Raw genomic sequence first — 23,498 nt, 5'->3', positions numbered from 1 at the left:
TTTAAAAAAAAAAACTATGGTAAACATACTTAATGGTTAAATATTGAAAATTTTGCTTTGAGACAAATATTCTAGCTATCACCAAATCTATCTAATATTGTACTGAAAATTCTGAGGAGTTCAATAATGCATGAAAATAAAATATATAAAGATTTGAAAGAAACAAAATGGTCATTGTTCAACATGACATGATTGTATACATAGAAAATTTTTTAAAATCCATAGAAAAAATCTATTCAAATAAATGAATGTATTGAGCAAAGTCCATGAATACAAGACAATAAACAAAAATCAATTGCATTTCTTCTAAATTAACAATTAGAGAATGAAAATTTTAAAGTTGTAACATTTACAATAACATCAAAAATATCAAATACCTAGGAGTAAATCTAATAAAAGATGTACAGTATTTTTACTGTACTAATAAGAAGTAACGGGAATTGTAGGAGTGTCAAAGTTTCTAAGAATTTACATAACTAACAAACTGGTTAGCCATAGTTTCATGGATCCTGGCAGAAGACACAAGATCAATACCTGGGACAGACACAAAGTCAATACTCACAGCAACGCAGTGGCCAGGGTATCAGCATTTGTGTTGGTTTCCCGAGTAACACTTCCAACAGGGCAACACTAGAGTCCCAGGTGATGCCTGCAACATGAAGTAAGTTGCATTACAGGAGAGGAACCCCAAGTTTAGGGAACTCAAATATTTTATAATGGCTAGTAAGCCTTCCTGACCTTTACCTCAGAGGGAAATGTTATCTTTATCATACTGGACAGTACAAAAAAACTTGCCCTTCACTCCAGAGTACACTAACCATGTCTTCCAAGGATCTTCACTATATAAATATCCTTTAAAGACAGTCCAGAACAAAAGTAAACAGGGCCTCTCCTTATAAGACATACAGAAATCAGAGAAATTCGTGGAGGATTGTCTCTCAAAGCACATAAGAAATGTAAAATATCATTGATATAAATTTAAAAATATCTAAATCAATGGAAAGATATATCATATTCATGAATAGGAAAACTTATTTAAGATTTCAGTTCTCCCCATGTTGATGTATAGATTTTGTCTAATCTCACCCAAAATCTGAGTAGTGATTTTGTTTTGCTTTTTTTTGTATTGTTTTAAGGAATTGAAAAGTTAATTCTAAAGTTTGCAGGTAACATAAAGGGCCAAGAATACCCAATACAATGTTGGAAAAGAAGAGCCAACTTGGAGGACATACACTATCTAATATCAAGACATATTAAAAAGTTTCTATAACCAAGACAGTATGGTATTCGTGCAAGAATAGTCTGGTATCCCAATGGAATAAACCAAGGGGATGGAATAGAGGGTCCATGATTTTATATTGATACTTGATTTATAACAAAGATATTTCTGCAGAGCAATTCTACTGTAGAACACAAAATATTTTCACATAATTATGGATAAATTGGGTATCCAAATAGAGAAAAATTTAATTGGACTCTTACCTTATACACCTGCTGACCACCCCTAGTGCTGCCCTGTACGCAGTGCCCTGGTGGTATGGCATGTCCTTTCCTCTTGGGAACTGTGAGTGATAATCTGTCTTTTCAATGGCAACCGTCTCCTGATCTGTTGGACTTACTGTACACAAAAGTTTCTATTAATGCATTATATTAGAAAACAACATCTCCCCCTTATCAGATTATATGAACTCTAGTCTGCATGGAAAGAGGAAGATAAGAGCGACTGACTGTGGAATGCACACTCTGTATCAGGCAGGACCACCCCTCATGTTTGTGCAAGGGATGCACTGCACATTCTTTTCATGGTTTTTATAGGTTTGCAAAATTATTCCAACAAATTTTCTGGCAGGTGGTTGTACAGTGACCAGAGGAAGGGCTGCCTTTTACATTTGTCATGTAGTACTAGCTAGAGGTAAGCCTAATGCCAGGTAAGGAAAAAAATTGAACTAGTTTTGGCAAAATTTTTCATTGACATTAAATGGGAGCGTTCTGACTCCCTACTCCTCTCCACCCCCATATTTGTAGGACACCATCTCTGAACCACTATAGTTTTGCAGGATCATATGCCAATAATTTCAGTCTAAAGTACTAAGAGATAATAGAAGTCTCTAGTAATAGAAGTTTAAGGTATAATCCCTCTAGGAGTAATTATAATTTTAATAGCAACAACTGACATTGTTTTAAGTTACCTAAATGAATAGCATTAAAATCATGTAATTACATATAGTAGGGTTATTTGAGAGCAGATAATAATATCTCTCCAGGAACCTCTCAAATCAGATTATGTTAGGCCCCTATATTGGTCATCCCTAAGTAGGTGTTCAAAAGGAAAAATTAGCACAAGTAAATGGGACTTAGGTAGTCATCCTACCCAATGACTTTCAAAAGGTATTCCTCAAAACCCTCGTGTTCTGAGACCTTTGAGTGCCCACTTTTCAGGTAACAATTTCAGAGACATTAAAAAGCAATTCATTTTCCCCTCATTTGAAAAAGAAGAGTCTGGGCTCCAGAGAGTTGACATTACCTACATTCCTGGGCAGAAATTATGAAACTTGCTTATTCTAAGAAGAAATGGAATAAAAATTTACCCAAAAGGTTTGTCTCTTTGATTTTAGTCTGCCAAGAATTTCTAAAAATCCTCTTCCAAATACCATAAAGCTTGCCCACAAGTATGCTATTATGGAGGACAGATTTCTATTCTCTATGAAAATACGTGTGGGAGGGGCTTGTGAACTTCCAAAGAGGAGATGAGGATGCTAGTCATGCTTTGGCAATTTGGGTTTGGCCAAAAGTTGAAAAACAACCCCTAGGACTTCATTTAATTCCATAAATTTTTATCATCATCCTACCATAGAACCCAAAACCCAACTCTCTGAACAGGAAAACACCATTCTACTGAATAAGTGACACTCCCAGAGCCCACACACAATAAACTCATACAAACAGGATTTGAATATAATACCTCCAAAGGACTTTGCCAATATTTTAGCCAAGTTGCACAACTTTTTAAAAAATTAGCAAAAATAACAGAGGTATATTTAGTTGCTGTCTTAGTCTGTTTGTGTTGCTGTAACAGAATACCACAGACTGGATAATTTATAAAGAACAGAAATTCTGAGTCATTGCACAAAAACAGAAAAAGAACAGGAATTTATTTTCTTACAGTTCTGGAGGCTGAGAAGTCCAAGATCAAGGCACTGGCAATTTAAGTTGTCTGGTGACGGCTGCTCTCTGCTTTCAAGATGACATGCTGTGGTTGCTCCCTGAGGGGAGAAACACTGTATCCTCACATGGCAGAAGGCAGAAGGGCAAGAGGGCTGAATACTGCATGAAGCTTTCTTTACAAGAGCCTTCCTTTCCCAATTTATGAAGGAGGAGACTTCATGGCCTAATTACCTCTTAAAGGCATCAGCTCTTAATGCTATCACATTAGCCTTTAAATTTCAGCACCTGAATTTTGGAGGAGATACATTTAAAACATAGCAGTTGCACTAGATGTGATCTAACATTTTTCCAAATTTCATGCATTCTTTAATAAATGGCATCGAAATCAGTTTTTGTGATCTTTTGTGAATTTGTGTAAGAAATTATAACAAAAGGTACAAAGATGACTATGCTCATGAATTCAAAAGTAAAATCCCCAGATTGTAATTTTGGCAATTGCCTCTGGTGTTTTGTTATTGCTGTTGTTGCTGCTATAAAACTAAATTAATAAATTCAGGGCAAACACTTACAGACCATGTATATTATAACAATTTTGCCAGACCAATTTATTTGTTTGCTTATTTTTGCTAACTAAATAGTCTCAGTTAGCTAGTCACAAGAAATTAAATGATAAACGGAGGTAACACTTGGTCTCATCTCACACAGTTATCTTGCTAGCTTATGCTGTTGGTTACAAAGAATACCAGTCAAGAGATGTCAGTGAGTACTTGTATTAATACTAGATGGCTATGTAAGTCAGAATACTTCTCCTGTCCTCCTGGAAATTAAACAAAAGCAAAAGAACAAAAAATACTTCAAACTCAAATTTTAGTATAACTAATAAAAAGAAATAATTTCTTGATGCTAAACTATCTGAGGGAAATGTCAAAAATGGATGCCATGTGGAAGGAAAGACATAGAAAAAGCACAAGCAAGTGGAAAAGGACTCAGCAGAGGCACAACTCAGAATGTATCATTAAAAATATGTGCTAGGCTGTCGACACAAGTGGCTCACCCTAGAAGGGAAAGACTATATCCATTCTTTGTAACAATTGTTGAGAAAATTGGAATAAGTAAAACCAGTATCAAAGCATTCTTAGACTCTGTTTAGTTCAGAGAAGCAGACAAAACAGGGCAACAAAGAATCACATATGGGATCCATATTTGCAGGAAGCACTTTGTCTTTGTGGTGGTGGAGTTAAGAAAGCCTTTGCATTGTGAAGTTTAGAAAACTAACCTGGTCCTTCCCTTCCCACCCTCCAGTTCTCAACACTCCTCCATACATACACATATGTACACACACACAAATATCCTGCAAACAGCTGGCTCATAAAATGCCAATCAATTCAATAATAACATTTTTTAAAATAACTATATAACATTGATATAAAGATACTACAAGAACAAATGTAAAAAATTTATTGAAGCAATAGTCTTTTGCAAGAAAGACCACAAACAGAAATATGAGAATTCAGAGTAGATATTGTGAAACAAATATAGATGAACTCTGAGTTTGGCAGGATTCAGAATTGGCAGAATTCAGAAAGAAGTAGAAGAAAAGATTCATCACAAACTGGAACAAAAAATTGGAAGATGTATAAGGACATCAGATATTGTGAGAAAAACGTTAAAAAATATATATGGTTAGAAATGAGAAAAGAGAATACAATGAAGTGGATATGTAGAGAAATAAAAAGAACTAGAAAGAAAAATAGAATAGCTGGAAGACAGACAAAGATGATTAAACAAATTTATAATTGTTTTCCAAAGAAGAAAACATAAACAATGAGACACACAAATTTAAATTTATAATTCAAGAAATATTCCTGAAATTAAAGAAGATTGACATTTATATAAGGCTCACTTTTTGCTCAGAAAAAATTAATCCAGAAAGGTCAACACTGGGGCATACATGATAAAAGTAAATAAAAAAAGAAAAAAATCACTTATAAATGAATACATTTGGCCACAGAATGATTTATGCTAAATAATAATAAAACAATATCTATAAGATACTCAAAGAAAGAGTGGTCCAAGATTCATTCAAGTTGTCCTCAGAAATAAGAGTTACAGATAAATTATTTTAGACATGAAAAACCTCAAATAGTATCATTCCCAATATCCCTCTTGAAGACATTTCTAGCAGATTGAACAATAGTCAAGCAAGAGCTGAAGTGGGCTAGTATCTGCAAGCAGAAGGATTGACAATCAATGTTGAGTGCATTTATTAATAATTTTAGGACTAAGGCTGGAGATTAGAAATTGGAGTGACAAGATAATATGTAAATATTATATATGCTGACAAAAACTTGGAAAAGAAAGAGGGAAAAGTTGAGTGTGCATAGATACAGAAAGAGAAAGAAATTTATCATTTCATTCATAGGTAATAATTGGGAGTCAGAGGATTTTACTTAAAGCCAAAAAAAATCATGTAATAAAATTCTAAGCATATTTAACAGTATGAAAATAAATACTAAGAAAGATAGTATTATTGCCAGGCATGGTGGCTCACGCCTGTAATCCTAGGTCTCTGGGAGGCCGAGGTGGGCGGATTGCTCGAGGTCAAGAGTTCAAAACCAGCCTGAGCAAGAGTGAGACTCCATCTCTACTATAAAAATAGAAAGAAATTAATTGGCCAACTAATATATATATATACACACAAAATTAGCCGGGCACGGTGGCACATGCCTGTAGTCCCAGCTACTCAGGAGGCTGAGGCAAAAGGATCGCTTGAGCCCAGGAGTTTGAGGTTGCTGTGAGCTAGGCTGACACCACGGCACTCACTCTAGCCTGGGCAACAAAGCAAGACTCTGTCTCAAAAAAAAAAAAAAAGAAAGAAAGAAAGATAGTATTATTGATTAATATTTACTAGTAGAGGAGAGAGAGAAGGGAAGAGGAAACACTAATTATATTGCACCATTTAGGTGGGAATAATATACAGCTAAAGAAAGAGAGGACTAAAGTTATTACATAATAATATAAATATAGAGGTAAGTACCACAATACAAATACAAACATTCCTAAAATTCAAAACTATACACACACATAAAGATCAAAGAAAACCAACAATTTAGTGAACAATCTAAAGAATAACTATCAAAGTAGAAAACTCAATGAACTAAAGGCTAGAACTAAGACCAAACATCTTCACTTATAAAAATTAGTTTGCTTGTTAAACAAACATGATCTTTAGATTATATTGCAATGCAAAAACAAATTCTATGATATATACAGAAGCATACATTGTCAAAAAGATAAATAAATAACAATATTTCATAGGTGTCAGTCAAGCCGTAACTTGTAACTTGGAAACTCTCAAATCTCTTCCAAGTTCACTCATGTGATGTGATTGTTGGCAGGTCTCAGTAGGACTGAGGGCCTTAGTTCCTTGCCACGTGGGCTTCTCCACAGGGCTGCTTGAGTATCCTCCAAACATGGCCACTGGCTTCCCTCAGAGCAAGTGATCGGAGAGAGAGAGACAGAGAGCCCAAGATGGAATCTGTAGTCTTTTATAACCTAATCCCAAAAGTCACAAATCATCACTTCTTCCATATTGTAGTCACGCAGATGATTTATTTATAAACAATCACACAGATTTATTCAGACACAGTGTACGAGGGGCCATGCAAAGGTGTGAATACCAGGAGGCAGGGGTCACCTGGGCCATTTTGGAGGCTCCGTGTAGAATAATAACTACCGTCCCTGAGTGAGGGGGAGGGAATGGATAGGTAGAAGTGTCCTAGACTGCTATGTGCTCTAAAGAAGGCTGGGCCAGGCCATTAGGGATTAGCCATCAGCAGGGTACTGTGTCTCCTGAGAATGGGCCTGCCTCAACACCCCTGCTACGACACCCCTGCCATGCTCAGTCATGGCCTGCACAGGCCCTGGGAATCTTGGCCTCGGTGTTAGCATGACAATGGAATTTAGAACAAGCAGCTGGGACGCTGGCCACTCACAGCCTGCAGCTGGAGGTGGCGAGGTGCATTTTCACAGGGACCGCGGTAACTATGGCACGTCTGTTATGTGCCAACACGACTTTGGATGCTTTTATAAAAATCCTTAAACTCAAGTGCTTAATGAGAACCTCAACCTGACCATTGTGCCATTGGACCCCTTTTGTTTTTTACTTCTTTGAACCACTCTGAGCTTCTATTTCTTATTTTGCAAAATGTAGATAATATGAATTGCCTCGAAAATACAGAGGAATCCCAAGTGTGCAGTATTGTACAGGTCTCTGCCAAGTGAGAGCAATACACTGTCATATGAAAAGAACGCATCTGTCTGTGTGCCCCATTAAATAGTAAAAGGTGAGGCCAGCTGCCGAGAAGCAGCGCCAGGGCCAATGCACCACACTGCAGGTGCCACAAGACTGGAGACAAGGTGATGCTCTGGGGTCCTCCCCACCGCCCTGACAGCTCCCAGAGAAGCCCACCGAGATCTTTGAGAGATGCCCAGTGGCACATGCCAGGGCGCGCCAGACAAACTGTCCTGTGATAAGGAAAAAGCACCTCCTGGGCAGACAGGGAACAACAGGTGACAGCAAGCCTAGACCAAGGTGATGCGTGGAAGGTTCTGGCATCACCAGAGGCTGAGGCTGAGACAGGAATGACTGAAATGCGCTCCTCCAGTCACTGCACCAACCGCCGTGTGACAAGTGGCTCTGTCCAGTTCATATGAAGGACATGGCACATGGCCACTACAGGGGGCACCTTAGAACTTTGGCAAGAGGACAGGAGGACAGAGGGGCTTGGTCACTCCAGTCCGGACCCTACGTCTTTGCCACTGCCTGTATTAATTAACCAACCGCCCATCACCGGAGGGCTTTCTCCACTGGCAGGAAGTGACAGAATAATGACCCCCAGACGTAAGCCCCCAAAGAAAGCCAGAGTTCTCCCAGCAGGACGAGGCCCTCACCCTCCATGCCCTCCAAGGTGACCAGCTTGATGAATAAGGTTCCCAGTGGCTGCCTTCCCTTCCCACCGCCCTTCCTGCTCTCCTGTCGATGTTTCCTGGGGGTGCCTCCCAGACACACTATTCCCACCCCGTCTCAGGTCTGCTTCTGGGAAACCCCAACAAAGCCAAGAGTGCAGTGCCCTACCTCCTAGCGGTGTCCTGCAGGGCCACAAGGTGCAGCTGGGCCCCACCATGGGCATCTCCAGGCTGAACATCTGGCCAAACAGGATTTTTCCTCTCCCCCCATCATTGGGCAGCTGGGGGCCTTTTCTCAGACATAACAGGCGAGAGCAGTGAAAACCGCCATCCTCTACCTCTGTGAGCAGGGCAGGTGCACAACTGTACTGTCTCCAAAGGAGAAGAGCAAGAAAAATAACTACTTCTACTTTATGCCATGTAATCCTCAGAAGTGCTCCAAAAGCCTAATTTTATAGGCAAAGAAACAATCTCAGTCTCTATAACTTGGCCAAGGTCACATGCTAGAAGCTGGACTCAGACTCCAGGCTTTCTGATGTCACCTTTCACTGTGCCAGAGGTTCTCCACATATGGTCCCTGGACCCCCAGCATCAGCATCTTCTGGGAACTGGAGAAACCAAATGCTCAGGGTCACTCAGACCTGTGGCCTCAGAATCTCTGGGGGTGGGGCCCAGGCCCAGCCATCAGTGATGGAACAGGGGATTGCTGGCCACTCAGGGGTGAGGCCCCCACTAGAACAAGACTTCTCCCCATAAGAAGGTCGTTTCTGTTTTTAAAAACCTGAAAGGAAGGTGATTCTATACTTGTCATGAATGATAAGATCATCATGTCAGACTCTGAATTCATTTATTTCCATTCGTCCTCACTTTATTGAATGAGAAGTAAGCACTTACCATGCAGAACTGGATTCTGTCATAGACTCAGGAGCTGGTCTAGGAGTTCCAGGCCTGGCTCAGATAACATATTTGTTATTTAAGGGCAACTTGCCTAATCTCTGTGTCCCAATTTATACCAGGGAATAATGATACCAAATCTAACAATATTATGATAAAGCACAGAATGCTCAATACATATTTGTTGAATGAATACATAAATCTCATTGATTGAAGGTGATTGAGTTTCTCAGTCCTTCCATCTATCACAGGAGAGATTTAAGCTAAGAGATAGAGAAACGTTCTGAAAAGCAAATCACATAAATAGAACAGTGGATTATTAGGAGCAGCAATGTAATTATAACATAGTGATTAATATGGACCAAGAGCTCTGATTTCCTGGGTTCAAATCCCAGCACAGCCACTTTACTAAGTGACCTTAGGCAAGTTGCTTAATCTCTGGCTCTCAGTTTCCCCATCTGAAAAATGAGATAATAGTGACAACTATTACGAGAGATGAAATGAGTTAATACCTATTGTTTGAATAGCACTGAGAAATTTTCTCTGCCTTGCTCAGGAAGAATTAAGTTGTCTCCCCTGAACTCAGACAACATTCTGTTCATAAGACTACTACAGTAGGTACTACTGTAATATAGGAATAAAATACAGGATTCGGAGTTAAATTTGAATTTCAGATAAACTAGGAATTTTTTTAGTATAAGCATGTCTCACATATTACATGGGGTATACTTATACTGAAATACTAATTCCTAGTTTATCCGAAATACAAATCTAATTGGACATTCTTTTTTTCTTTTTTAAGCATGCAATCCTATATATATCATCCCCCTCTTTGTGGTGAAGGACCACGTCTTACCTAAATTTTGTATCCTGGGAACCCAGAAAAGTTCCTGACCCATAATAGGTCATTGATAAATCTTTGAAAAATGGATGAAGAGGAAATACTTCCATGACAGGCAGTATGTCCCCCTCATTGGGCAGCTCCAGCCCTTCAGGACCTGATGATTGTCAGTCTCATTACATTTCTTCTCCAGAATCCACTGACTTGTGTAGGTAGATTTTGCTCTTTGGTTAATGTCTGGAAATTACCAAGAGGAGAATAAACATGCCTAAACGCCACACTCTCAACGCAAGCACTTCCTGTCAGCATGGCAAAGGGCACTGTGTTAGAGAACAGAGCCAGACGCCCACTCAGCGCTTAAGAGCTTTCTGGGCACCATGTACTAGCCTAAGAGCAGGAACTCATCATCTAGATGTAAGAGACAGAAAATAGATAAACACAGGGAAAACGTTGGCATTGAGCTAAGGGAATTGGGGCCTCAAGTGGATCACACATTCATTGAAAAGTGAAAATGTTTCTTGTTTCAAAGCAGAGAAAATTTCTCTTGACACGACCCAGACTTATGAGTCTGAATTCTTCTTCCCAAACAGGGTGCTGTGCTTCGGGTCTATGGGGCTCTCCTTTCTCCTGAGACCCACAAAGCACAGCTGCTGTGACTAATAGACTTGATGCGATCCCTGGGAATCAACATTCCTCATGCTGGATAATTCTTTTTAAGGTGAACGCTAAACCCATTTTGAACCTGGATTCTTTCCTGAGGTATATCAAATTGGGAACCTTTCGCTATCTTACCTTGCTTCATAAATATCTATGCTATTTCAAAAATAGTTGACCTTGGATTTTACAGACCATGCTGAGAAGGGTAGAACGTGGTGAAGCCATGAAAGAAGAAATAGGGGGAAAGGGCCATTAAGAACACAGAGCTTCCTGTGCTTTGCTGTCAGAACTAATGAGCAGTCCCATCCATAGCATCCCAGCTGCTCATGTAATAGCAGGACTTGTAAAAAATAATTGGATTTATGACAGGCCTTCCGAAGTCGTGTCATTATATGGAGCTGAGTCATGGAATTACAGGCATGAAAAATTAATCAGTCCCTCCAATGAAGCCATATGTGAAGACACAGGGTCAGTTTCAGAAATGAGCAGGAAGGATTTGATGTGTTCCTACGTAGTGGTGGCTTAGTGCTAAGCAAAGAAGAGTCATGCGTCTTTCCCCATCACTAGAATATCTCATTATTCATCTTCCAAGAAAGTGTGAAGTTTTGCAGGACTTAAATCTGGTTAAATCTCAAAAATGGTTAAATTCAGTTACCCAAGATTTTTAATAGATATATAAAGACAAAGCAAGGAACTGTTTCCTTGGCCGATTAAAATTATAGACATTTCAAACTGGAAAGGCTCTCAGAGAACATCTTTTCCAACTTTACATTTTAGAAATGAAGAATCTGAGTCCCAGAAGAGTGAAGACCTCACAGATCTGATCACCTGTGACCACTTGAGGTCCCACAGCAATCCTGGTGGGTGGGCACATAGTGACCAATAAACATTTGTGGAATGAATGCGTAAGTCTCATTGGTTGAAGGCAAGGTGAGACACATTATAGAGTTGCTCAGTCCCTTTATGCATCTTATTTTGCTTCTTAACAATTTCTTGTTTTTCCTTACGGAATGTAGACCCAAGGTGAATGGTATTTTACATTTATCCTGACTCTTAACACTGAAATAAAAGCCCTTTTTAGGGCATGTTTGTAACCCTGGTACTTGCCATTTCAGATAAATGAGAGGTCAAGGCGTCGGTGGTGTGATTGTTTCTGTGTCCAGAGGACACACATTCACTGGTTGTCTGCCTGCAGGTGGTGAGAGAGAACCGATCCCAGACCCGAAGGCACACAGCTAGTTGGAGGCAGGGCTGGACTAGACCCCCAGACTCCCACTCCCAGAGCAGGGGTGATCAATTCCCAGCTGCTTCTCAGCTGCGTAAGACCAGGTCCTGTGATCTCTCAGGCAGCTGCCCCTGAGTGGGAGGAAATGGCATGTAGCATAAGGGATTAAGTAACAAAGGCATCTAACAGTTCCATCTTTATCCTAAACAGCATTGCATTTCTATACTGACTCATTGAGTCCCACAAACGTGCTCTGATGGCCCACTATGTACCAGCCTGAGTGCCTGGGTGGCTCTGCCTTCATCAAAGGGGACAGGCTTGGTGCCTGCCCTGCAGAAGCCCACCTCAAACAGGGAGAGAGGAGTAATGACTCACCAAAACTCCAGAGTCTTAGCTTGTATGCCTAATGTTTATAAAAAAAAAAAAAAAAAAATCCAGAGTCATCCAAGGAAGGAAGTTTCGAGTAAAACACTGCACAGGAAGCACACAGAAGCAAGGGCATTTAATAATCAGGGGAGGCAGGAGAAAAGGACACGGGATACCAGCAGGAACCTTGTCTCAGTTCTACGGTGAGATACTCACGAAAGTGCATTTATATGGTCTCAGCAACCTGAAACACATGAAGAGCAACTGACCCTGTGTGCTTAGGAGGCAGCAGGAGCCCAGCACACTGGAATCTGCTTTTACCCTTCTCTTCTCTTCATCCCTGGGGAGAGCCCTCTCTCAGAGTTGGAGTCATGAGAATAATTCTCCACTTATCCATTGGGACTTGTGTTCCCTCAGACCAGAATTTGGGTTAAGTTTACTAAAACTTCCTTTAGAAATGTTTTCATCAGAAGGGAAACCCAAGTCACTAGCACATCAACATACACATGTTGAACCCTCGCTGGTGCAGAAGATCGTGCTGGGTAAGAGCACGGCAGAGACCCCATCTAGCACTGTCTGCCACTGAGCTGGCAGAATAAAACATAGGGACAAACATATATGTGGTAACACGGCAGCACTTCTGGCCACATGTGTAGATTAAAAAATGCAGCAGCTCTTTAGGGAAAGGCAAGATCACTATTGCCTATAACATCCACACATTCTCTCAACAAGTTACTTAAGGGTCTACTGTGTGCCAGACACTGTTCTAGGTACACGGGATCAGGGATGAAGAAGACAAAATCCCTGGCCACATAGAACGTGCTTTCTAGGGCAGGAGACAGACAATTAACAAATAGGTGCGTTGTCTAATGACAGGTGTACGTGCAGGGAAGAAAACTGAAGCGGGGTTAGGGGACGGACTGTGATGGGAGTTTGGGGAGACTGCTGTTTTAGGCAGGGCAGTTAAAGAAGCCCTCCGAGAAGGTGACACAGGAGACAAGACCTAAGTAAAGTGAGGGAGGTAATATTTATGAGAAGAAAATGACCAGTAGAGGTAACTAGAAGTGTCCTGGTTTGCTGGAGGAGCTACAAAGAAGCTGTGCAGCTGGAGCAGAGAGCAGGAGGGCGCGAGTCTGATTTAATCCTGGACGTGCTGGAAAGCATCACAGGTTTAGAAGGGGTTTGTCACGTCATCTGATCAAGAGTGTTCAGAAACCACCCTGGGAGGGTGGAGAACTAAACACACGACTCTGGATCTGGAATGAGCTGCGGCAGAGGGACCGAGGCAGGGCTGAAGATACACACTTGAGCGTCACAGAATATGTTCTAAGTGTTTTAAGTGTTCACAGGACTGGGTAAGACCAGAAACGTGTAGAGACGGGGACCGGGGCCCCTGCACGATGGACAAGTCATGAGGATGAGAAGAAGTCGGCAAGACCCTTAGAAAGGCAGCCAAAGATAAGAGAGGAAAACCAGGAGATCATGGAGTCTTGAGAAGCCAAGAAAAAAGAAGAAGGAAGCCATTGATAAACTGTGTCCAGCACTCGCCGCCGGGGGATGAAATGAGATGAGAACTGAGAGCTACCAGGGACTTGACAAAAGAAGTTTCAGCGAAATAGAGTATGACAGCCTGCCCATGTGTGCTTCCAGAGACGCAGAGGGAAATGAAGACACCTATTGGCAGACATTATTGCTCTAAATAGGACCATAATTGAGGGAGACCTAAGGTCTAGGGAGGGTTTTTTTTTCTCTTACTCAAAATGATTGCAGCATATTAGGTTGCTTAGGGTAATACTTTAGCAGAGAGGTGAACTGTGTTTTTCATGAGAGAAGGGAAGTACTTGCCAGAAAAGATCCCTTAAGCAGGCAAGAGGGATGGGGCCACTGGCCTTTGATAGAAGTAGGCAGCGTGTATCCAAATGTAGGTACTTTGACAGATTTGTAGGTGGAAAAAAATGGGTTCTTCTCTCCTTGCCTCTGTTTTCTCTGTGATGTAAGAGATGAGGTGATTAACTGATAGGCAGAGGTGGAAGCAGAGAGAAGATGTGGGTGTAAATTACCAGAGAAATGCAGGATTGCAGCTGAGAGTTGATAGAAATTTCTAGTTAGAATTTTAAAGTGAAATGAGCCAGAAACAGCTCACAAAGAGATGAAATTTGAGTTGGCTTCAGAGGAAAGAATAACACTCAGGCTCAGAGAGACTTGGGACACTGAGTTAAAGAAAAGAAGAGTTAGAACTGTAAGTACCTGGAAATCTGGTATGACATGGTCTTGTTCACAGCAACAGTAAGCACTAGATAAACATTTGTTGAGTACATGAATGAGTGAATGCTAAGACCTATCCAGAGAACAGTGCGTGTGGGCCACTTGAGCCTGGAGTTCTTTGTAAGGCATCATGGTGAAGGTTGGAAAATAGATCAAGACAAATTCAGGAAGCTCTCAAACTCCTGGATAGAGGCTTGGCCTTAAACCTGCAGGCCAATGCAGAGCTACTGTCAATAAGTACAAGCTGCCAATACAAGCTTGGTTATGAAGTTCTGTACTTCACAGAAGTAGGAATTAACCCAGTTCCACACCACCCCAGACCACATAAATGATTGCATTCTTCAAGGTCATGTCTAAGAAGGAATGCTCTAACTTGGGAGTATGAAATTCATACTCAATCACATTATGAAAAAAAAAATTGAGTATTTTTAAAAGCCAGCATGTCCACTTGGATCTTTTTTCTGAGATACTATATGGATCAGGAGAAAACAAGAAACCATTTTCATGCGGCTCTTCAAAGTAGAGGGAGAATTGTGGATCACAGGGCAATGTGAACCCACATCAAAACCCAATGTCATCCCTCCTTTCTGGGTCAAAGGGGCCTCAGAGCAGTGATTCATAGACAACATGTGCCCTCAAAGCTTTGTTCTCTCCGTGGTTTTAAATGACATTTAATTGGCTTGCATTTTAACTCAGTAGAGTTCAAGGGAGGAGACAAGAATGTTGTTATAAAAAAATTAGAAAGCTTTTTCAAAGGGAATCATGTTCCAGGAAGAGAAAGTCATCATGGGACACTTAGGAGACTTGTGTCTCTGAGCTGGGGAACATTTCTGCACCTCAGCCTTCATCCAGATGTGCCTGTAGCTCAAAGGAATGCCATTATCACACTAGGTGAGCAGGGGGAATGGCCATCACAGTTTAGACTCAAAGCCCCTTCCAAGACATTCTTGCTCTAACAGTGGTCAGAGAAATGGGACCATAGCTGAATGAGATGTGGGGTCTAGGCTTCCACCCCTACAGAGTTATGGAGCTTTAGTGTTGGGAGGGGTCTTGGAACCCATCTCATCCCACAGCCCAGCCAATGCAGGAGTCCCATCTACATAACTATTTTAGAGTTAACCTGAGCCACAGGATAGCAGCCTGCAGGTACCATGTTTGGGTAAGAATTTTTAAAAATGGAAAAAGCAACAGAAATCATTCAGCAAAGTGCATGTCACCAAATAAGACACAATGTGTAGAATCAAAGGTCTTTGAAAAAGGGAATACTGCCCATGAAACATGCAACCCATTGCTGGGAGCCACTGCCCAGTGACACTCATACTCAGCCATTCTCTCCCTCTGTCCCCTGGCCCCCTGCAGCCTGCATACTCCTGAGGCAAGTCCCCAGCTCCTACCAGGAGGCAACGCCCTCTGCTCTCCTCTCTGCAGACTGCACCCCTCTTATGCACACCCCTTATCTCTGCAACCCTCTTTCAGTAGGATCCTCTGGTAGGATCTTTTCAATCATTTAAAGCCCATTATACTTCGCTCAGCCACCAGGAACCCTGAAAGATCACCCTGGGGTCAGATGGTAGAGGAACTGTGTTTCTTACTCTACTTTCATTGTCATGGTTATACATCTTCACTACAGAAAAATTAACAGTCTAAAAAAGACCAGAAAACAGAGCCTCCCTGACTCCCACAGCGGCTGTGGTTAACACCATAGGTGTTTTCTTTTAGTTGCCACTCTATGGATATTTATGTTTTTTACCCCTAAAACTTTTTACCATCAATTCTGTGTAGATCATGCCATGCTTTACTACATATTTTTATAGCAGGAGAGTTTTTCACATTTAAATCAGTTCAAAAATACTGATTCATACTACTCATGTGTGTCAGTTTCCTCACTATGTGCTGGTGATACAGAGAACTGAAAAAGAAGTCTGGGGTCCCAGGACACAGCTGTGAGGGGCAGGGTGTTATTTAGGTGGAGATGTGCCAGTGTGCATGATCCTGAGGCAGGGCCCCTGTGCTCCTGCCGAAAGGATGCACACTCCTTTGTTCTTTTTGTAGGCAATGGAAGTTAATTAGGAAATTCCATATAATAAGTAAACTGTATTAAGTTTGCCTAAGAAAACTGACTTCAGCCAAAGGGAGCTACACACTGGCTGCAAACACTGACGAGCGCCATTACCAGGGGACAGCGTTAGATGACAGCAGCAGCAACTCTCACCAGCGTCTGCTATGTGCAGGCACCACTCTGAGCCCTGTACTTGTATCCACTAACGCGTCGTGATGGTTAATTTTATACATCATCTTGGCAGGGCTAAGGGATGCCCACATAGCTGGTAAAACATTATTTCTGGGTTTGTCTGTGAAGGTGTTTCCAGAAGAGGTTAGCACTGAAATCAGTAGATGGAGGAAAGATGATCTGCCCTCACCAATGTGGGTGGGCCTCGTCCAATCTGTTGAGGGCCCAGATAGAACAAAAAGTGAAGGAAGGACAAACTGTTCCTTCTTGAGCTGGGACAGTTTCTGTCCTCAGACATAGGTGCTCCTGGTTGTCAGACCTTTGGACTCAGACTAATGACACCACTGGCTTTGCTGGGTCTCCAGCTTGCAGACAGCAGATCATGGGGGGTTTTCAGCCTCCATAATCACGTGTGTAATTCCCATAGTCAGTATCCTCTGGTTCTCTGGAGAACCCTAACTAATATACCCCCAAAACCTAAAACATCTACTATCCAGTCTCTTACAGACAGTTTGCCGGATCTGATCTAAAGAAAAAGGTAAGATACACACACACAGTACTTTTCTCCAAAGATAGGAAGGTTCACAGTTGGAATAGAGACTTCCAGATGGGTTGCTATACATTTTTAAATACACATGTATACCTATAAATAATTTTCCACATAAGTGAGGTCATGTAGGTACTGTTCTGTAACTTGCTTTTTCCACACACTGTGCCTTGGAGCTTTTCCAACACCATCAAAAACTAATTCATCCTTTTCAGAGGCTACAGAATATTACATGGTGCACATGATTTATGATATGTGTTATTTAATTTATGTCTTTTATTTTCAGTGACAATGAGCATTCTTTTATGTGGTTGAACCACTTGTATTTCTTTTTAAATCCATTTTAATATGTGTTCTTTGCACATTTTCTAAAATCTCTTTCTTATTGATAATCTAATGATCTTATATTAAATGATTAGGTCCTTGATACAGTCATTGCAAATATTTTTTCCCTAGTTTATGATTTGAATTTCAACTTGTTTAACTTTAACTCTTGGCATTTTCTGCTTTGTAGAAATTTTTTAATGTTGTCACATATATTAATATTTATTTTGATGGCATCTTAGAGTATTGTTCAAAAGGACCTTCCCAACTCTTAATATTCTCTTAATATTCTTTTAAAAAAATTCTCCCATGCTGATAATCATTTTTTGCATTTAAATCCCTAAGCCATTTGGAATGGATTTAGTATCAAGAGATTATAATCTTTTTTATTGTTGTTGTTGTTTCAATCATTTATTAAATAATCCATCTCATCCCCAACTGCTTTGAAATAACCATATATCAAATTTCCTTAAGTATTTGAGGCTACTTGAGGACCCCTTATTCTACTCCAGTAATTTTTCTGTTCTTATACTGTCACCAAACAGTTTTAACTATTGTGGCTTTGTGATACAGTATCACAATGCAGAGACTGAAAGAGGTATCTCTGATCTTTGAGTCAGTATTAAGTGAAAACATATTGTCATGGTTTTAAGAGAGACACAAAGAAAGTTTAGACCCACCCCTGCCCTTGTGAAGATAAGAAAGAGGCTGCTGCCCTGGTAAACTCTGGGTTTCCTCCAATCCACAGCTCAATGATGCTCCGCACTGTAGATCAGTGGCACTCAGTGAAATTTATTTGAAGAGATGTAGATTGTTGGGAGTGGAGGGTAAGGTAGGGTCCTGCCTTGGGAAAATCTCAGGTCATTTCCTGATCCCTTCTTCTCCAGTATGGATTTGTAGGGACAGAGAGAACACTTCCCCTTCACCCTCTGAAGTTTTGCTGAAAATCACTGACAAGAGGCAGATTAATAGGAGAAAAGGCATAAAAATTTATTAGCTCATAGTTTTATGTGACACAGAGCCTTCAGAATGAAGACCCAAAGATACAAGGGGAAACTGTCCCTTTTTATGCTTAGATTCAACAAAGTATGGACAGCTGCGTAGAAATATGACTGGACCAAAAGGTCCAGTCTAATGCTAATAGACTAAGTGGGAAAACCCAGCAAGGCCTCTCTGTCTAGATTCTTCTTGGCCTCTCTGAGCAGCGTCCTTCTTTCTGGGTATGGGGAATACACCTCTCTGGAATGGGGGTCTATGACCTACAGTCCAACAAAGTAGGTCAGATCATTTCTTCACAGCCAGTGTTTACACAAAGGCAGGGGAGAAGTTAGAGTAATATTTTTAGATTTTTATCATTGGCTTTGGGGAAAAGAGATTCTGGTTTCTATGGCCCATCTTGGGGAAGAGGGATTCTAATTTCTATGGCTAGCCTCAGGGGAGAATGAAAGGCCAGAGACAGGAGAGTAGAAGAAGGTCAGAGAGAGCTGCTTCTGGAATCTTCATTTTGGGGTATTGTTTTCTGAGACCCTACAGATTGCATCTCTGTATAGACTTCTAGTACATTTATTCATCTCTGCCAGGCAAAAACATTTTAAAGGTTTCCAAAATAAAGCCCACTATTGACATTTCTTGCTTTGGATCTGGCAACTGTAATATCCTAACCTGCTTATTTCATCTCCCAAACCTATGTGTGCAGTCTGTACAAAATACCCTCAGCAGCTGAGTCACCAAATTATTCTGATCGTGTCATTTGTTCAACTACAGAGAAAAATTAAACATTTTGTTCACTCTTCTCAAAATAGCAGTAGAGTAACAATCCACGCCCCCTAGATAATTGCCTTTAATAATGACTCAAAGACGCAGAAAGATAAAACATTTAGCTGCTACTCTCTAGGGAAATCTGGGCAGAAAAACCACACATTGTGCAGGATTAATTTTCTCCCATTTTTCCTCCAGACCTGACATCCATCTCGCTCAGAACATAATGTGAGAGATGGAAGAGAAATGAATAGCTTCTCAGCAGTTGTGGGGCTGAAGCTATGACTGAGGCCTGACATAAAAACAGTAAAGTTGAGTTCCTTTTCAGGAAAGACCAGCAAGTGATAAATAACAACATAAGAGATAGCAGTCAGTGACTTACCTCCAGCAACCAAGAGGAAATCACATGGACCTCTGGCAGCTTCTGCTCAGAACAGAACTCAAAAGGCTAAGCGGAGCTGAGAAACTCAGTAACACTAATGCTGAGTCTCTCTGCAAGTCTATTGGGATTATGTGCCCCCTCCTTTTCTTTTTGTGGGGAGCTTTTCCCAAGTTTAAAGCATTTGAGAACTGGTTCTGTCAGAGAGAGGGATTTAAATCAAACCTGAAGTAGAGTAAATCAGTATTTCACAATATAATATTCATCTATTAATAGATAGATGCATGATAGATAGATTGCCGGCTGGATGAACGAATAGATAGATACAGAGATGGATGGATGGATAAACAGATGAATAGGCAGATAAATTAGGTATGTAGAGAGAAAGACAGATATAGTTAGATAGATGGATGAATTGATAGATGGAGACACAGAGAGAGAGAGGTTATACATCTAATTTTTCAGATGCATCATCAGTTGGAGAGAAGGATGAAAGAGTTGTGAAAATGTTACCTCCACAAAGGAAGTTTCCTCTACAAAAGAAGGATTTATTTGCTGGCAGATAGCAAGTCAATAGCCACAACCAAGTTGGTTATAGCAAGGGAGCGTTTATTACTTAGCACAAGTAAGGAGCACACCTGGAATAGTCCCCAAAGCAGTGTGTCCCCCAACATGAGGGTTGGGCTGGTTTTATAAGCATAGGGTAATGAGGTGTGATCTGATTGGATCTTGCAGTGAGGTGATGCTGGGGGGCATGACCTGACTGGATCCTGCTATGGGGTGACACCAGAGTTCAACCTGATTGGATCTCAGATCCTGCCCACACATGATGTCCACTTCTTAATTCAGTCCCCACTCATCCATCCAAACACTTAAGTTCCACCCATGGTTGCAGACTTGATTCATATGGGCACGCTCAGGTCACATGACCTTCAACCTGGGGGTTCATGCCAACTAAAAAACAAATCCCAGATTTGTTACATAAAAAATTGAGACAGATTGGTCTAGTGCAGTTACAAAAGGAATCAGAGAAGAGTAGGAAGGAGACAAGAATAAAACCATGGGTGGGGAGGAGGTTCTAGGAACTGTTGAGCCACTGTATGTTTTAAAAAGGAATAATGAGGTAGACTTTAATCATCAGAGGATAACTTTTACTCAACAACATAGCTTTCTTTGGTGCTGTTAAATATTTTAATCCTATAAGATGCATAAGGGAGCACCAATACACTGGCAGCCCCCTTCCTGCCTTTCCCTACCTTCATTGCCTCCATCCCATACCCTAGGTTCCCATTCAGGGCTTTGGAATTTGACATTTGTCATTGTGTGTCTTTACCCCTTAAGAACATGTCTAACTATCCATATACAACATATAGTATGCCTTTGCAAATTTCTCTTCTAAGTTCAACATATAATTGAAATTTGTCTATATTTTTTATGCCTAGCTTTAGTTCATTATTTTCACTGATTTGTAATATCACATTATGTGAACAAACCACAATGAATTACCAATTCTCTCACAGAGACATTTAAATTGTTTCCACATTTTAACTTCTTATAAATAATGTTGAAATAAACCTTCTTTGACATAGTTCTTTTAGCATATGTGTGAACATTTCTGTAAGGCACAAAACTAGGATTGAAATTTCTGGGTCAAATAAAAACATAATTTTTCAAGCCTCCCCTTAATAATAATTCTCTTAATTTACCTATATATCATCAAGAAAACTGATTGTTAAGGAATAGAGATAAACAGCCAGCTATTACATTTAAATTCAACACTTTATTAATTTCATTATAGAGACCTCTCATTCTTGCTTCCATGCAAAGAACTATGGGATTAGAAATACTTTGAATTATAAGGCCTGATAGAACTTGATTGAAATGGATTATATTTCTCTGTGAGACAAAACAATACATGAAATCCCAATATTCTTCCTCATTGCCTGACATGTGTAAACTAATCATTTTATTCCCAGCCAAGCTATCATTCAAGTATAAAGACAACTGCAGGGGAGGGAAAGTGTCTCTTCCTTACTCATCCCATGAGGCCCCTACAGCAAAAGACGGATTAACAAGAGAAAAGCATACAAGTTTATTTAATAAAAATTTTCCATGACACAGGAGCCTTCATGAGGAAATGAAAACTCAAACAAGCAATTATTCTTGTTTTAGTAGTAGTTTCGTATGTTTGTTGTAGTACTTTTATGCTAGGTTTGAAGAAGAAGTGGACTATGAAGGAAAAATATAAATGAACAAAGGGGTCTGATCTATTGTTAGTAAACTCGGGGGGTGGGGGGTACTTGGCAAGGCCCGCTCACTCAGATTCCTGTGTCCTTGTGTCTTCAGAGGTGAGGATGTTCCTTTCCTTCGGGCATAGGGAGAGCACCTCTCACAGGAGTCTTCTGACCTGCTTCAGGGGCGTAGGTGAGAGAGACCTTCCTGCTTCTGCTATTTTCTCAAATGCCACATTGCCATATTCGGGGGAAGCATTTTCCTGAACCCCAGCACAGGCATTTTGAAATGTGTCATGGACCATCGCACCCAGGAGCCCTCCTAGAAGAACCACTTTGGGAACTAAAACCAGCAACTAGGCCAGGTGCGGTGGCTCATGCCTGTAATCCTAGCACTCTGGGAGGCCGAGGCAGGAGGATTGCTTGAGGTCAGGAGTTGGAGACCAGGCTGAGCAACAGTGAGACCCTGTCTTGACTAAAAGTAGAAAAATTAGCCTGGTGTGTAGCACACGCCTGTAGTCCCAGCTACTTGGGAGGCTGAGGCAGGAGGATGCTTGAGCCAAGGAGTTTGAGGTTGCTGTGAGCTATGATACTGCCACTGCACTGTAACCTGAGGCAACTGAGAAAGATTCAGTTTAAAAAAAAAAAGTCAGCAACTAAGGGATGACTAGAGTTAGCATGGGCGGATAGAACACACTGAGATAGATCCAAATTATAAAACAGCAGTAATTATAGTTCAACATGTACACATTATACAAGGACTTGTTGTATAAGGAGTATAAATGCCAACATCCAAACCTGGAGGAAGTCAAAGAAATGAGGGGTGGAATGTAAAATTATTTCCTTATCTTATATGTGCAAGATTGTGCAGATACTTTTTAAAGCTTGCAGGGGCCAAGGGAAGCCAGGGATCTAATGCAAATTAGATTGCTGAGTGGGGAAACCTGGCAAGGCCTGTCTGTCCAGATTCTTCTTGGCCTCTGTGGGCAGCCTTCTCCCTTCTGGTTGCTGGGCAGGGCCCTCCCTGGAGTGGGGTGCTTATGACCAACAATCAAACAAGGTAGGTGAGATAATTTCTTTATGTCCAGTTTTTACATTGAATATTTTTAAGTTTTATAGTTGGCTTTGGGGGAAAGGGGCTCTGTGGTTTCTATGCCCTGCATTGGGGAAGAGGGACTTTAGTCTCCATGGCTAGCCTCCAGGGAGAACAGGACTGAGAGCTATTGCTTCTGAGATACTGCTTCATTTAGGGGTATTGCTTTCTGAGCCCCAACAAGGCAGCTTATGTTTTCATTCCACAAACATTCCCTGAGCGTTTACCATATGCTAAGCGTGTTGCTAAGTACTGGCAATACAATGACAAAAAGAAGACATTATCCCCACCTCCATAGGTCATGAGTAGAGTGGAAGGGAAAACAGACACCAAACAATAACACACGAATAAAAGTGAAATGATGATTCTGATGAATAGCACACAGTGCAACACTGGAACTTTGAGGATACATATATTGAGGGGAATTTGCTTAGTCAAGGGAGCTGGAGAAGGCAATCTTGCAGAGGGATGCACTCCTGGAGTTGAGACCTGAGAGATGAGATAAGAGGTGATGAGAGGAGGAGAGAGGAAGCAGCAGACACAGCAGGACCAAGC

At 40.9% G+C, this 23,498-nt stretch overlaps 1 long non-coding RNA gene across 1 annotated transcript; it reads right to left on the bottom strand.

Annotated features, from left to right (window-relative positions):
• Positions 1-562: 562 nt before the first annotated feature.
• LOC142869981 (uncharacterized) lies at positions 563-3,338 on the bottom strand. Its single transcript, XR_012918507.1, has 3 exons — positions 3,164-3,338; positions 1,483-1,618; positions 563-649 (listed from the first exon to the last, which is right to left on the bottom strand). It is a non-coding gene; the product is annotated as an uncharacterized LOC142869981 (long non-coding RNA).
• Between the last annotated feature and the right edge of the window lie 20,160 nt (positions 3,339-23,498).

Source organism: Microcebus murinus, chromosome 3 (genome assembly GCF_040939455.1).
Source record: "Microcebus murinus isolate Inina chromosome 3, M.murinus_Inina_mat1.0, whole genome shotgun sequence".
Classification (NCBI taxonomy): Eukaryota; Metazoa; Chordata; class Mammalia; order Primates; family Cheirogaleidae; genus Microcebus; species Microcebus murinus.
This window is presented reverse-complemented; position numbering and strand designations above follow the sequence as displayed.